Source organism: Ambystoma mexicanum, chromosome 10, assembly GCF_040938575.1.
Source record: "Ambystoma mexicanum isolate Mex_15411 chromosome 10, UKY_AmexF1_1, whole genome shotgun sequence".
Lineage (NCBI taxonomy): Eukaryota > Metazoa > Chordata > Amphibia > Caudata > Ambystomatidae > Ambystoma > Ambystoma mexicanum.
Genome location: NC_090932.1, coordinates 1,156,525,240 through 1,156,539,390, shown reverse-complemented (window position 1 = coordinate 1,156,539,390; position 14,151 = coordinate 1,156,525,240).

Genomic DNA, 14,151 nt, shown 5'->3' with positions numbered 1-14,151 from the left:
TCATCATGAGTCTGGCGGTGTCCTGGAGGTCCACCAGCGCAAAATGGTGTTATCACGTCTCGGTCTGGCGCTATTAGCTCTGGATCATGAGTACCGGTTGGCCGGTTATTGCCCATTCCCCATTGGATCCATAGGACCCAATGGGATTGATGGGCGCTATTACCACCAGCGGTAATTGTGCTGGTGGTAATAGCACCAAAAATGGTCAAAAAGGGTGGTAAGTGGAAATGTTTACCTCCAGTTTGTGGCTGGAGGTAACGCTCCAACTTACCGCCGAACCCATAATAAGGCCAGTACTTAAATGCAGCAGTAACAGAATTACCGCTGCATTTAAGGGCTACCACTCAACTCGTGATGAGGCCCTTAGTTGTTAGTTCCCTTTAGTACTCCTTGCACTAGTCATTATCACCCCATTAACAAGATGTTAGCCTAAATTTGTACCCATCTCATGTTGCCCCTCCACCTGTATAGTTGTGGTTAGTTAATTTCTATACTTGGTGATATCATGCACCATTTGTTTAGATTCTGATATATTATTCTGTGACAATGCATCAGCCAAGGATTTGTTCGGAAGGGGACACAATCTTCTTGCACCCCAAATGCTTTAGCATAAAGGCCGTCATCAGTAATGTGAAAGACCAGGGGGAGGGAGGTGCCCTTACAGGCAGCTACAAAATCATATTATTGCCTGTTTTGTAGGTGTACTGCACATGCGGTAATAGCAGCATTCTGAGATATTAGCAGCCGTATTGTGGCACAAAGCTGAAACGTAGTGCGACAGTATGCACTCCAGGCCTCGGCCACAAACAGGAGCAAGGGAATAGGTTGTATCCCACACACCAATGATAAAGGTCATGTCTGCACAGCCCCATAAAATCCTTCATTGTCCTAAAATGTTGCCAACCTTCGCACCCTGGGAAGAATGTGCCCTGCAAGGCCATGGAAGGAGGGCTGAATGTCTGTGAACGGTGCGATGCCATGAGAAGGAGGGCCGCCAACCCCCAGCAGTCCCAATTCTAAGTTATAGCAACCCAATGCCCTGGCTTTAGGACCCCTGAATTCCAATGCACTACATAACCCAAGACCACTGACCATAAACCTGTTGGACCCCCGATCTATGCGAAAGATCAGAAAACAGGGTATTCCTGCCTTCACTCCTAGGTCACATGATTTGTGCTGCGAGTTGCAGGGAGGGAAGAAATTATAGCCCAGAATGAGGGTGGGAGAACTTGAAGGAATGCCGACCTGTCTGGGAGCGAGTGAAGCGTGTGAGTTAGTGTGACCTCGGCTTTCCCCCTAGGCACCTGTCCGTTCGTACCAGGTGCGCTGTTACATAGAGATAAATGTGTTTTTCCTTAGTGAGTAATATAATTGTTATTTGGCTGTCTGCTGACTGATGACGGCTACAAAATCGCCCATGTGGAGGAAGATGGACAAATGGGGCTGGAACCAATGGCCTGGCATCCCCCATGGAGCAGGTGACCTATGTTTAGGGTCTCACCAACCAGCAGCGCGGGTTTGCACATTATGTAATTTACGTCACTGATGACGCTGTATGCCTTCATAAACTATTGTCTGTACTGATTTCGCCAGAACGTTCTGCCGCAGCAGAGTTCTTTGTTGGCGCTTTTTCAGTTTGTATGGAAATAAAACTTGTTATCCTTGCAAGTGATGTATTGGGCCTTTTTCCCTAGTGGGTTGTATTTTTTCTGGTGTGAGCGTCTGGGGGGCTTTCCTGCAGGTTTGCTCTCCTTAGTATTGATTCAAGTTAATAAGAATCAAAGTCCTCTCCAGAATTCGTATTTCTGGGATGACGATCCCTTTCTCTCCTGTAATTCCAATATTAGAGCCGTTTGTCTTTCAAATTCAATCGCTGGTAGCAGTCATTACATTTCTCTTATGACCCTATATGTATTGCTTTCCCCATTATTTTAGCTATCATCATTCAAATATTCGTCTAGTATCAGCTGCCAGTCTCTTTTGTAGTATGTGGGTGGTATTATTTTTTGTTCTTCAATTGAAGAATTACAGAATAGGCACTACTGCAGTATCCATTGGTATTTGTATGTTGCCTGATAATTATGCATAACCTTACCAGAAGTTGGGGCCCAGTCATGAATATAGATTGTATTCTTCTTGTGCTCACTGTGGTACTCCCCCAATGGGTTAGGCACAGATAGAAAAGCACTTCCATTTTGATTATCTGCTTATATTTTTGTTTACATTATGTCATACGTTCCTTGCGGCCATTAGGCCACTGTTTAACAATAACGGAGCAATTCCACTGATTTGCTTGGACTAATTTGCCCATGTATGCTTGTAATAACATTGTGGCACATATTATCTAACAGATCAAATGCCGTCAACGCATTATATTAATAATAATCATGTATCACTCACACAATCATATATGTGTTCTACGATTTGGCGACCTTCTTATCATCTAATAAATATTATCCACTGGAGCACTCTCTTTTGGTAACACGATTGGGGGAGATTGCCCATTGTTCCAATCTTGCCTCCCAGTGGACCTCCTTATTCCTTGATCATCGCACTGTCCGAGTGTCCGTTGGTGACGAAAGTTCCATCCCCATTTTCCAAACATGTGGTGTCCCACAGTGTTCATGCCTGTCTCCGACATTGTTCAATATCTAAATTCGACCACTCCTTGATATGATGGATGCATTGGGGGTCGGTATGCAAACTATGCTGATAATACCCAAGTCATCTTCCAGCTTAGTGGGAAGTATGAGCAGGACTCCGCTGCCATAAATACCATCTATAAATCCATCCAGACCTGGATGGCAGACAACTCACTTGCCCTTAACTGTAAAAAGACAGAGCTCTTGATTGTGGCATCTAAAGTTCATCTGGGAAAACTAGATCCTGCCTATGCCAACTTTAATATTGCTGACAACACCATCCCAGTATTAAAGAAGGTCAAGACGCTGGGGCTCATTCTTGATGACGAGCTATCAATGCAGCCACACGTCTCCTTTATTCGCTCATCTTGCGGACTTATCACTCAGCGAATTAATTATATTTGCCCCTTTCCCTTGCCTTCCACCAATAACTACGCCTTGCTTGCAACCGCACTAATCAACTCCAGACTTGACTATTGTAATAATCTTCTAGCAGGGACCTCGCAGTCTAACATTCAAGCCTTGCCCCTATAAGATCTTGACATGGTCTTTCAAATGTCAAACAAATGCCTGCCCGGTCTATCTTATTTACAGAGTAAAATCTGAATTAGGCGGAAGGAAGCTATGCTCCTCTGCTTGCCATACACTCATCCAAACTAGATACAAACTGGTGCGCTTTGGAGGTACTTCCTTCAATACTCGAGCACCGCTGCAGTGGAATCTTCTTCCAGGACATATACACATGGCAGAAAATGTGGCACTTTTAAAAAAAAGACATAAAAACATTCCTGGTTAACCTTAACCCGAGCTGAACCTAGCCTGCTTCCTTTCTGCTGACACTCATCTACTATTCGCCCCTCTTTTGTCCCTTGGTTTTTGTTATTCGTATCGCGTGTGCCCTGAGGCCCATGGTCGTGTTGCGCTTTATGAAAATTGAAATAAATAAATATCATAAATCTGTCAATTGTTTTTGTCCTCTAACTATCCTATATGTTCCTAACAATAAGTTATTTTACATTGTTTACAAAATGCCCTTGGTTGGGCATACTCAAATGGTATTAATCCAGCATCCAGTCAACGAGTTGGTGGTAGATCTCTTTCTTCGGCTGGGGTCTCCCTTTGGAACAGTCTCACTGCCTCCCTGAAACTTGAGGAGAGCCATCTCCAGTTCCGGAAGCACCTGAAAACCTTCCTCTTTGCTTCTGCCTTCTCTCCTCCTCTCAGCCTGCTGAACTCTTGGCTGAAACTGAAACTGCAGTGGTCACCTGGCTGCCCTCTGATCTCAGGCCCAGGTCCCCTCCCCCACCATTTGCACCCCTGCACTGTCTCCCTGGCATCCCCGCACTTGGGGACTGTTTTGTGTATCCCTACAGTCCCCTTCCTGCACCTGACACCTGATGTCTGCACTTACCCTTGCACTTGCCACCAGCTGGCTGCAGTTTTATTATTTGCTTTATTTATTCTATTTATTTTACTGTTGTTCTCTTATACTGCACGTCCCCCCTGCCCACCTCCCCCGCACTTTTCCCCTTCCCCTTTACCCTGCACTTGCGCAATCTCAATGTCACCTGGCCTAGTAAGATCGTTGTCTCTGTCTTCACTCTGTCTTCACTCTGTCTTCACTCTGTCTTCGCTCCCTTGCCGCATCGCGCCTTGAAACACTTGTGTGTAGGTGCGTTTATATATTCCATATCATATCATATCATAATGCAGTAAAATAGGCTTCTATCTGGTTGCCCATGTCCCATTACAATGGTATGTTAATGAAGGACTCTATTTGGAGGTGGCGCTGTGGAGCAGCCCAAGATGGCTGCCTAGCTCCTGAGCTCCGTGTGGGACTGGGCGATATCCGTTTATATCTGCGGCCACACTGTGCGTTACACGCCTATCTCTGCATCACCTTTGCCCCACACCTCAGCGCCTCTGCCGAGCGAAATTCCGGCTCCTCTACGACCCCGGGCGACCCAATTCGGGGTCCTGGACTGGGCGGCCTGACTCCGGCTCTCTCCTCCGCGGTGTCTCAGGGCCTGGCACCTCTTCTGTGCGCTCGATCGGGCGGACTGCGGCCCGATCGGAATCCCGGCGGCCTCCAGGCGTCCTGGGTCTGACACCCCCCGGGAGCGGCCTGACTGGGGGCCCGTGGCCGGCAGTGACGCGGTCGCGTCCCGGCCCTCCGCCGGCCGTGAGAGGACTCCGGCTGTGGTCCCTTGCTGGGGGATCGGGGGTGCGAGCCCCCGGAAGGTGAGGGGCGGCTGCCGGTAGGCCCTACATCCCCGCCCGGCCCCCCCCGGGCGGACTGCGGCCCGCTGGGGGACTTGTCAGCACACCGAGGCCAGCAGATCGGCGGCGACGTCCCCCACCAAGTCCCCGCTTGAGTCTGGCTCTCTCCCCCGCGGTGTGCGCGGCGCCAGCCCGAGGCCTTCCCCCTTCTCAGGGCCTTGCACCTCTCCTGGGCGCTCGATCGGGCGGACTGCGGCCCGATCGGAGTCGCGGCGGCCTCCAGGCGTCCTGGGCCTGACACCCCCGGGAGCGGCCTGACTGGGGGCCGTGGCCGGTGACGACGCGGACGCATCCCGGCCCTCCGCCGGCCGTGAGAGGGCCTTGGCTGGGGTCCCTTGCTGGGAGATCGGGGGGGTGCGCCCCCGGAAGGTAAGGAGCGGCTGCCAGAGGCCCCTACATCATCGCCCGGCCCCCCCGGGCGGACTGCGGCCCGCTGGGGGACCCGTTAGCACACCGCGGCCTGCGGATCGGCAGAGACGTTCTCCACCACGTCCTCGCTCGAGACTGGCTTAGTGGCGCCCCCCCCCCCCAGATTCGCTTCCCGGGTCGCCTGCCTTGGCGGCCCGGTCCTCTCCACACTGTGGGCCCTGGGTGCTGCCCAACACCGGCACACCCCAATCAGCCCCGCTGGGCCCTGTCCTCCTTCACCCGAGAGGCCCCCACAGCTGGGGTTCTCCCCCCTGGTATTTCCCCCGCACTCTTCTCTCTGATATTGGGACCACCGCTTACTCCACCTCCGCGCACCAACCCACGATGCCTAGCAAGACCAAGGGATCCTCCAAGGGGGGTGCCATGGATAGATTCGCCAGGGCTGTCCAGAGGGAGGAGGCTGACCGGGACTTACCTATTACTGAGGAGCTGGAGAACAACGTTTGCCCCCCTCCTGCGGCCCCTGACCTGACCACGATCATGGAAGCTATGGCCAAAAACTTTGCTTCCTTTCACGAGAAGCTTGACGACATCAATGCCAATGTTGCCTCTTTAAAGACACGGGTGGATCAGGCGGGGACCAGGATCACAGACGCCGAAAACCGTATATCAACTAATGAGGATGCTATACATGCGCTACAAGATACTGTGGCATCACTGTCCCAAGATATGCGGAATGTGAAAGCAAAGTGTGAGGATCTCGAGTCGCGCTCCCGCAGGAACAATCTGCGTATTATCGGAGTGCCAGAAAACGCCTTAAAGGGTCGCATGGAAGACGCGGTCGAATCATTGTTGAGGTCCCTCCTGGGTGACCCCGCCATGTCCCCATACTTCACCGTCGAGCGCGCTCATCGGGCTCTGTCACCCAGACCCAAGCCAGGGGACATTCCCAGACCCATCATAGCCAGGATTCTCAATTACAGAGACAGAGATCTTATCCTCCGCCTGGCCCGAGAGAAGGGAGACCTGCGATTCGAGTCTCACACAGTGAGAATCTTCCCGGACTTCTCTGTAGCGGTCCAGCAAGAGAGGCGTCACTTTATTGGAGTCAAGAAACTACTCAGAGAACGGAATGTCCCCTATGCTATCCTGTTTCCAGCCCTTCTCAAAATCACACACAATGGGAAATTGTACTTTTTCACTGTACCAGAGGAGGCGGTGAAATTCATCGAGGCGCATCTACCGCTTCCCATCCCGGCGGGAGCTCAGGCTGAGGATGTCTGAGTCGATGCCACACACTAACTGGCCTTCTCTATCTTATCCATGGTGCTCGTCAATCGGAACGTGGTCATTGTAACAACTCACAACAGTCCTATGGTCTCAGGCCCCCTGTGTGCCCAGCCGGGCGAGGTGCTCGGCTGGCTATGGAGGCCTGTCTTCTGATCCGGCTACTGCAGAACCTGTCACTGACGGCGTTGCTGTCATGCATATTTGTCCCTAAAGCCGCCCACACGGCCACAGCACACCTCGCTGCATTTGCAATGTTCTTGGTTTTTTGGTTCCCGCTGCTTTGGTGCCACTGTTGGGCACGGGAAGGGTGTCATCCCTGTTGGATGTCGCCCCCCGACCTCCATGCTTTGGGGAGTGTCGGGTTAGCTGGAGATACCTGTGGGGAGGGGTGGGGGTTTCACACTGCAAGTTGGGGGTGGGCAGTGAGGGTGGGACGCGGTTGGGGTGGGGATTGGGGACATGTTTTCGAAAATGGCAGTGGCGGACTGACAGCTGGTCGCGCACCGGATCGCAATGCTCTAATTGTACATCATTCTGTTTCTGCATTTCAGCATCTGTGGTGGGATGTTCACTAAGCTTATTGAGATATATCTGTCCGCTTCAGTCATGGGCACTCTGTCACTGGGAGATCCGGTGACCATTGCACTGGGGTCCGGTACTGGGGAAGGTGGGATCTGGCGTCCTCTGACGTTGGATCACTATCTCTGGTTTCTCCGCAATGGGATTTTATTGATTGGGGTACTAGTATGGCTGTGACGATAATGACATGGAATGTCCGGGGCCTCAGCAATTACACCAAGGGTCGCAGGATCATGGCTTACGCTAATAGGCACCACTGCAAGGTGTTACTCCTGCAGGAAACACACTCCACTGGCCCGTTGGCCAGAAGCATTGCGCCCACATGGGGTCCCCTCAGGTACTTCACGACCTACTCTACGAGGGCCCGTGGAGTGCTGACACTAATTCATAAGTCTCTTAAATTCTCTCTTCACAGAAGCTATATTGACCCGGGGGGGAGGTACGTCATCCTCCATTGCGCCATCGCCAACAGAGATTACCTACTCGTTAACACTTATGGCCCCAATGTAGACTCCCCTGAGTTTATTGATCAGGTGGTGTCCATACTCCTGGGATACGTGGGTGTACAGATCATCTGGGGGGGTGACATGAATTTTATTTTAGACCCTGCCGTGGACAGGACTGGCTCTGCCCCCAGACCCTTAGCGAGTGCAGCGCGCAGGCTCTTGACACACTGCAAGTCACTGGATATCCTGGACAGTTGGAGAGCTCTCCATCCGTTAATGCGGGAATACACATATTATTCATCGGTACATGATAGCTCTTCTAGAATTGATCTGATCCTACTGTCGGCCCAACTCATTGGTGGGGTTTCAGATATTCGTATACTTGCACGTACTCTGTCTGATCATTCACCGGTTGTACTGATCATTAACATGGGCATCCAAGCCCCCACCATGAATACTTGGCGCTTTAAATCGGCCGCCCTGCAAGACATCGTTTTCAAGGCAGACATTCTGTCGGATATTCGGTCCTACTTTGAATTCAACTCGCCACAGGACACCACCCGGGGGGTCCGCTGGGACGCCTTCAAGGTGTTCATTCGGGGGGCAGCCATCTCTAGGGAGTCCGGGGTTCTCAAGTCCATTAGGGCCTCCCTGTCGCGATCTGAAGCCAAACTGCGGGATCTTGAGCGGGCCCACCCCACCTCTGTTGACCCTATCATCCTTTCCCAGATAAGTGAGGAACTGAAGCTGTTCAACGAGCAGGCCGGCAGGGAGGTGCAGTACTTTAGCCGACCTCAGGCGGCGTGGAAATACGGTGAGGGGGACAGACCTGGCAAAACTCTGGCCGCCTTGGCCAGGGGGGAGTGGGGGCCAGCCCAAATCACCTGCGTCAAAGGTAGCAATGGGTCGACCCAGTGGTCGGACCAACATATTTTAGAGACCTTCATGGACTTTTACTCCGAACTGTACTCGCAGCCTCCCGAACATAGCGAATCGCAGATGCGCGAGCTCCTTGCCCAGATCCCCACCACTGTCGTCTCCCATGCTACAAGGGAACAGCTAGACTCCCCCTTCACCCTGGACGAAATAGTGGAGGCCATTTCCAGCCTTCCGAAGGGTAAAGCACCGGGCCCCGACGGGCTTACGGCCGAATTCTTTCAGGAGCACGTGGCCATATTGGGCCCCGAATTGCTTGAGGTCTGGAATGAATCCCTGCGCCTGGGCTCTCTTCCCCCATCCCTACGTGAAGCTGTTATCACGGTTCTCCTTAAGCCTGGCAAGCCGCCCGATGAATGTGGCTCGTATCGCCCCCTCTCACTCATGAACCTAGATACGAAGATCTTCGCCAAGGTGATTGCTAATCGCTTTCTCCCGGTCATGCCTTATATGGTTCATGAGGACCAGTCCGGTTTTGTCCCTGGCAGATCCACATCACACAATATTAGACGGCTGCTCAACGTAATGGCCCGCATAGACCAGAGCGTGAGTGCGGTGGCGGTGACATTGGATGCCCAGAAGGCTTTTGACATGGTTTCCTGGAGATACATGTGGCTGGTTCTGGAAACCATGGGCGTCGGTCCTGGGATGATCTCCTACATCAGATTATTATACACCTCCCCGGTTGCCAGAGTCCGCGTCAACTCTCAAACTTCTACACTGTTTCCTCTCTTCCGGGGTACCCGCCAGGGATGCCCATTCTCCCCAATTCTGTTCGCCCTCGCCATCGAGCCTATGGCGGACTTTATCAGGGAACGACACATGCGCGGGGGAATACCTCTCCGGGGCGCCTCCGAGGTGGTCTCCCTATACGCGGACGATGTCCTTCTGTTCGTCAGGGACCCAGATCTCTACCTCGACCCTCTCCTCCGGGACATCACCCGCATCGGGACTTTTTCAGGCTTCACTATAAATTACACAAAGTCCGAACTTTTCCCCCTCACACATTCCACACTTCACCCGGCCACTGAATACCCGCTCAGGTGGTCTCCCAATGGGATCAAATATTTGGGGGTTCATGTGTCCCGGACCAAGGAGACCCTTCTGGCTGACAACTATGTGACATTGGCTGCACTGGCCGAAGCCAAACTAGAGCGCTGGCGCTCTCTTCCCTTATCATTGGCCGGGCGGCTGTCGCTGGTCAAGATGATACTTCTCCCTAAGTTCCTGTACACGTTTACTAATGTTCCCATCTGGCCTGGAAATAGTTACTTCACTGATCTACACAAGCTGTGTGCCCAATTCTTGTGGCATTCCGGCGCGGTGCAGAAAAAGTGGGGTGCTATGACCCTTCCCTATGATAGGGGCGGGTTCACGGCCCCTGACTTGATGAGCTATTGGACTGCGGCGCAGGCACAATTTGCCACATACTGGTATCCTGGTCCTCCTTCCCGCCCGCATGTCAGGCTTGAAATCATTGCTGCTTCCGGCGCTAACATTATGTCCCTACTTCTACACCGGAAATATGAACCTGACTCTCCCATAGACCCCGTCCAGACCACCTTGTTTGCCTGGAGGCGGATATTCGCTGCTGCCCCTGAGACTCACCCTTACTACAAATGGCTCCCTGCATGGCGGGTCCCCAGTTTGGAACCCACGAATGACTCAGCCCTGGCACGGCACTGGCGGGACCTGGGTTATCTGGCCCTTACAGACTTTTACCCGGATGGGGTATTCATAACGCCACAGACGTGGAAACCAGCCCACTCGGGCTCGCCACTCGAGCTACTTCAGTTTTACCGACTCCGCGCAGCGTTCCGGGCAGCTTGGCCCACCTTCCCCAGCGAACCCCCAGACCACCCTGCCATCTCCTACATAGCTAACTCCGGGGGGGCGCGGGGAGTGGTCTCATCATTGTACAAACTCCTGCTCACTGCTTCAGCAACACCGCCCCCCAGGGCGAGAGAGGACTGGGCCTCTGAACTGGGGGTTGTTATTTCAGAGCAGCTGTGGGGTAAAATGTGCTCCCACACCAGTAGGGTCTCTCTTAATTTTCGACATCGCACTATGCAGTACAAGCTGCTGAATAGGCTATACTATACGCCACGCAGACTTTCCAAATTCGCCCACTCCGACACGCGACTCTGCCCCCGTTGTGGGGCGGAAGATGCCGGTCATCTCCACATGTTCTGGGATTGCCCCAACCTGGCCCCATTCTGGGATGAGATTTTTAAGACCATGTCCGCACTCTGTGATGCGGTGCTTGAGCCTGACCCGATGGGGGCGTTGTTTGGTCAGTGGGATGCTGAGGGCGCCAGAGGAGAGGCCAGGCTGTTAAATGTATGCTGTGCAATTGCTAAAAAATGTATTCTTCAAAACTGGAACCGCTCGGCACCCCCCACTTTCCAGAAATGGTTGAACTTGGTGACCTGGTCCCGTGACTGCGAGGAGGACTACATTATTACCCTCCCAGCCCGGTCCCGGCCCAAAAACATTTGGACTGCCTTCAACAGCTATCTCAACGCTCTCGATGCTACCTCTTTGGCGGATGGCTCGCCCTAGACCCCATTTCTGTACATTGTGCTCCCCAATATGGCACTTAGCTGATCTTTATCTGCAAATGTATGCTACTGTGTGTGAACATCCCAGTGTAATGTACCTTGTCATGTTTAAAGACCATACTCTCGATTTGATGTGTGTGTATGTCAACTGCCACTGCCAGCAAAAATAAAAGTTTAAAAAAAAAAAAAAAAATGAAGGACTCTATTTATTCTGAAGCATAGTCAACTAAATGAGCCTTGCAATAACTATTCTTGATCAGTTTCTTATTCTGTCCCAGTTGGACAGACTGTATTACCGTTAACAGCAAAATCATTCTGGACTGTTTATAATTGTTGTTGCTATTACTCTAACTCTCTATTTTTCTTAATATACGATCCCTCTCTCCTTCTATGACTAAGTGACATTCTAGTTTTTTCCAGGGCTAAATTTGTATGTATGTGTGGCGTGTTTTCATTACCTCCTCTTATGACAGTCCCCTATTAGCAATATACATTACTCAGTTAGGTTTTTATCATTAACTTCCATTCTACATATATATATATGTATATATATATATATATGGTCCTGCTGGCCTGTTCCCCTACCTGGATAAGGCCAAGTAATTGCGATTTGGTCCTTTTACCAAATGGACATACTTACTCGGCTACGGTCATTTACCATTAATTCGTGGCCTAAAAAGCCATAATCATTCCCCTATGATTCTTGACTGTGTATGCGGTATTCACATAATTATAGACAATTCATGTATTAATCACTAATGGACAAACCGACCAATCAAGTACAATCAAGTGCCCCGGGCAGTGAAATAAAAAATGTGAACCGGCCCCCCCACCCCCCACACGCACACCCCAGGTCAATTTGGGGGGATGCCACAATTTTCTTAACTCCCGGCACCAGAGCAGGGAGTTAACCACTGGAATACTTTTGTATCGGTACCCTATTTTTATTAAATGTACCCCACTCCCACACTGGAAAGCCAGCGCCAGCAGAAGAGTGGACGCATTTAATTTTTATCGGGTGCCTGCTGTGCCTTCTCCCTCCACACCAGCTCGGGAGAGGAGCCCTTGAAAGACTCCCTTGAGTTGGCGTGGTGGGGGGGCTAATGATGTCCCGGGCCGGTCGTCTGGGCGGCCCTGCCCTAAGGCCGGCCCTGGCTGCTCCTCCAGTCCCAATGAGTGCGGTTGGGAAGTGCCTTTTTTTACTCCACTCCTGACTTTTATTTTGGCCTTAACCTTCTATATGAATAGATATCAACAAGCCTGCATGGTGGAACCTAATTTGACCTTAAATAGAGGCGAGGCTTTGCCATTTTTGTGCCCCACTCACTTTGCACTTAGGGTGCCTTAGTGCTTTGTGGTGTAGTACCATTCTGAGGAAAAATTCTGACCAACTGCCCAAGACATTGTGCTTCTAAAAGGAAAATGTAACACCCTCCTCATAAAAGGACTACGCCCACGGAATTATTGGGCCTCATTACAAATATGGAGGTATGGCTACCCCCATACCGGGTACCGGGTCCGCGCCCACCTTGGAGGGCCGGGTATTTCCCCATTAAAGGAACCGAACCCGGACCCGGTACATCCCCATTCCCATTTGAGCCCCCATAGAGCTCAATGGGAATGGGGAGGATGCAAACAACGGGCCTGTTAATGACAGGCCCGCTGTTTGCATCCTGGTCTGCTACCGGGTCCCGCTAAGGACGCCTGGTTTTACCAGACGTCCTTAGCAGGTCCCGCCAGCAGACCTCGTAATGTGGCGGTAGAGGGTAAATGGGGCCGGGAGCTCTACCGGCGCCGTTAACTCTTTCCCGCCTTCCTCGTAATGAGGCCCATTGTACTAAATAGTCTTCCAGAGCCTACGATGCTAATCATTGAATGACCTCCATGTAGAGCAGCTATTAGGGGGTACCGGCCTGTTGGTTTCAAGGAATGATTATTTTGGCAGGTCCGTGGGCAGCCCATAAACCTAGATGCCTATAATTGGTGGGAAGGTGATAGGAGGCGCTCTGGATGCTGCTGTACCAAAATGAAATTTAGGAATCCCTATATGCAGTTAACCCCAGTAACCCAAGGAACTGTCCAACCTACATCCAGGGACGACATGCTAGCCAAAGGAGGCACAGGGAAAGGGACACTCCAATGGATGCCCTGATATTGGCAGTGCTTGGCACAACACTCCAAGGATAGATACCCTGCAGGTGGAGCATCAGGTGACTGGCAATGCCCACCAGTCCAACCCAGTTGCCAGATTATCATGTGCGACGTGGTTTCCTGGAAGCAGTCAGCCATGTGACTTCAACGCTTAGGGCTGTTAACCAATTCATGATGCGACAGAGCTTTCCAATCACTCTGTCATGCGAGGGTGAGATGGATCATTCCACCTCTGCCTGCAACGGTGTGCACAGTATCTCCACTCCTTCCTCTATTAGGGCATATTAGCTTCTACTCCCTTTCCCTTTAGCTTGAACCTCCTTATAACTATGCCACCAAGCACCCACGGGTAAAACAAAGCATTTGCCTACCTCCTTGTCCCGGGGGTATAGAAAATTCACCTCCCTCCTTAATCGATCGACAAAATTGAATCTTTACCTCTTTGCCCTTGCAAGGGTGGCATACAGTCTGTCCTTTGCTCCCTCGCCCAAGAGTGGGAATAGAACTTCCCCTACCTACATCACCAAAGGATGTAAAGCAATGTTCCTATTCCACCTTCAAGGGTGAGCCAGAACCTTCATCTCACTCCCTGACTGATTAGTTAAATAGTTGGAACCTCCTCCTCTTCTCATTTAAGTCGAGCTATAATAACCTTCAGCCCACTTCTCAACCTAATGCACGGGAGTTGAACATTGAACATTCACCTACCCCCTGAACCATAGGCCAGAGAGATGGAAGCTTCCAACTACTCATTCATGGAAAAACATAAATGTATTTCCAACTCATCGCCCAATTGCGCAATGCAACACTAAACACATGAGGAAGCCCTCATCAAAATCAAAATGGAGGCTGGGTCCGATACCAATCTGCGTATGGGAAAACTCTAAGGTGTTCATT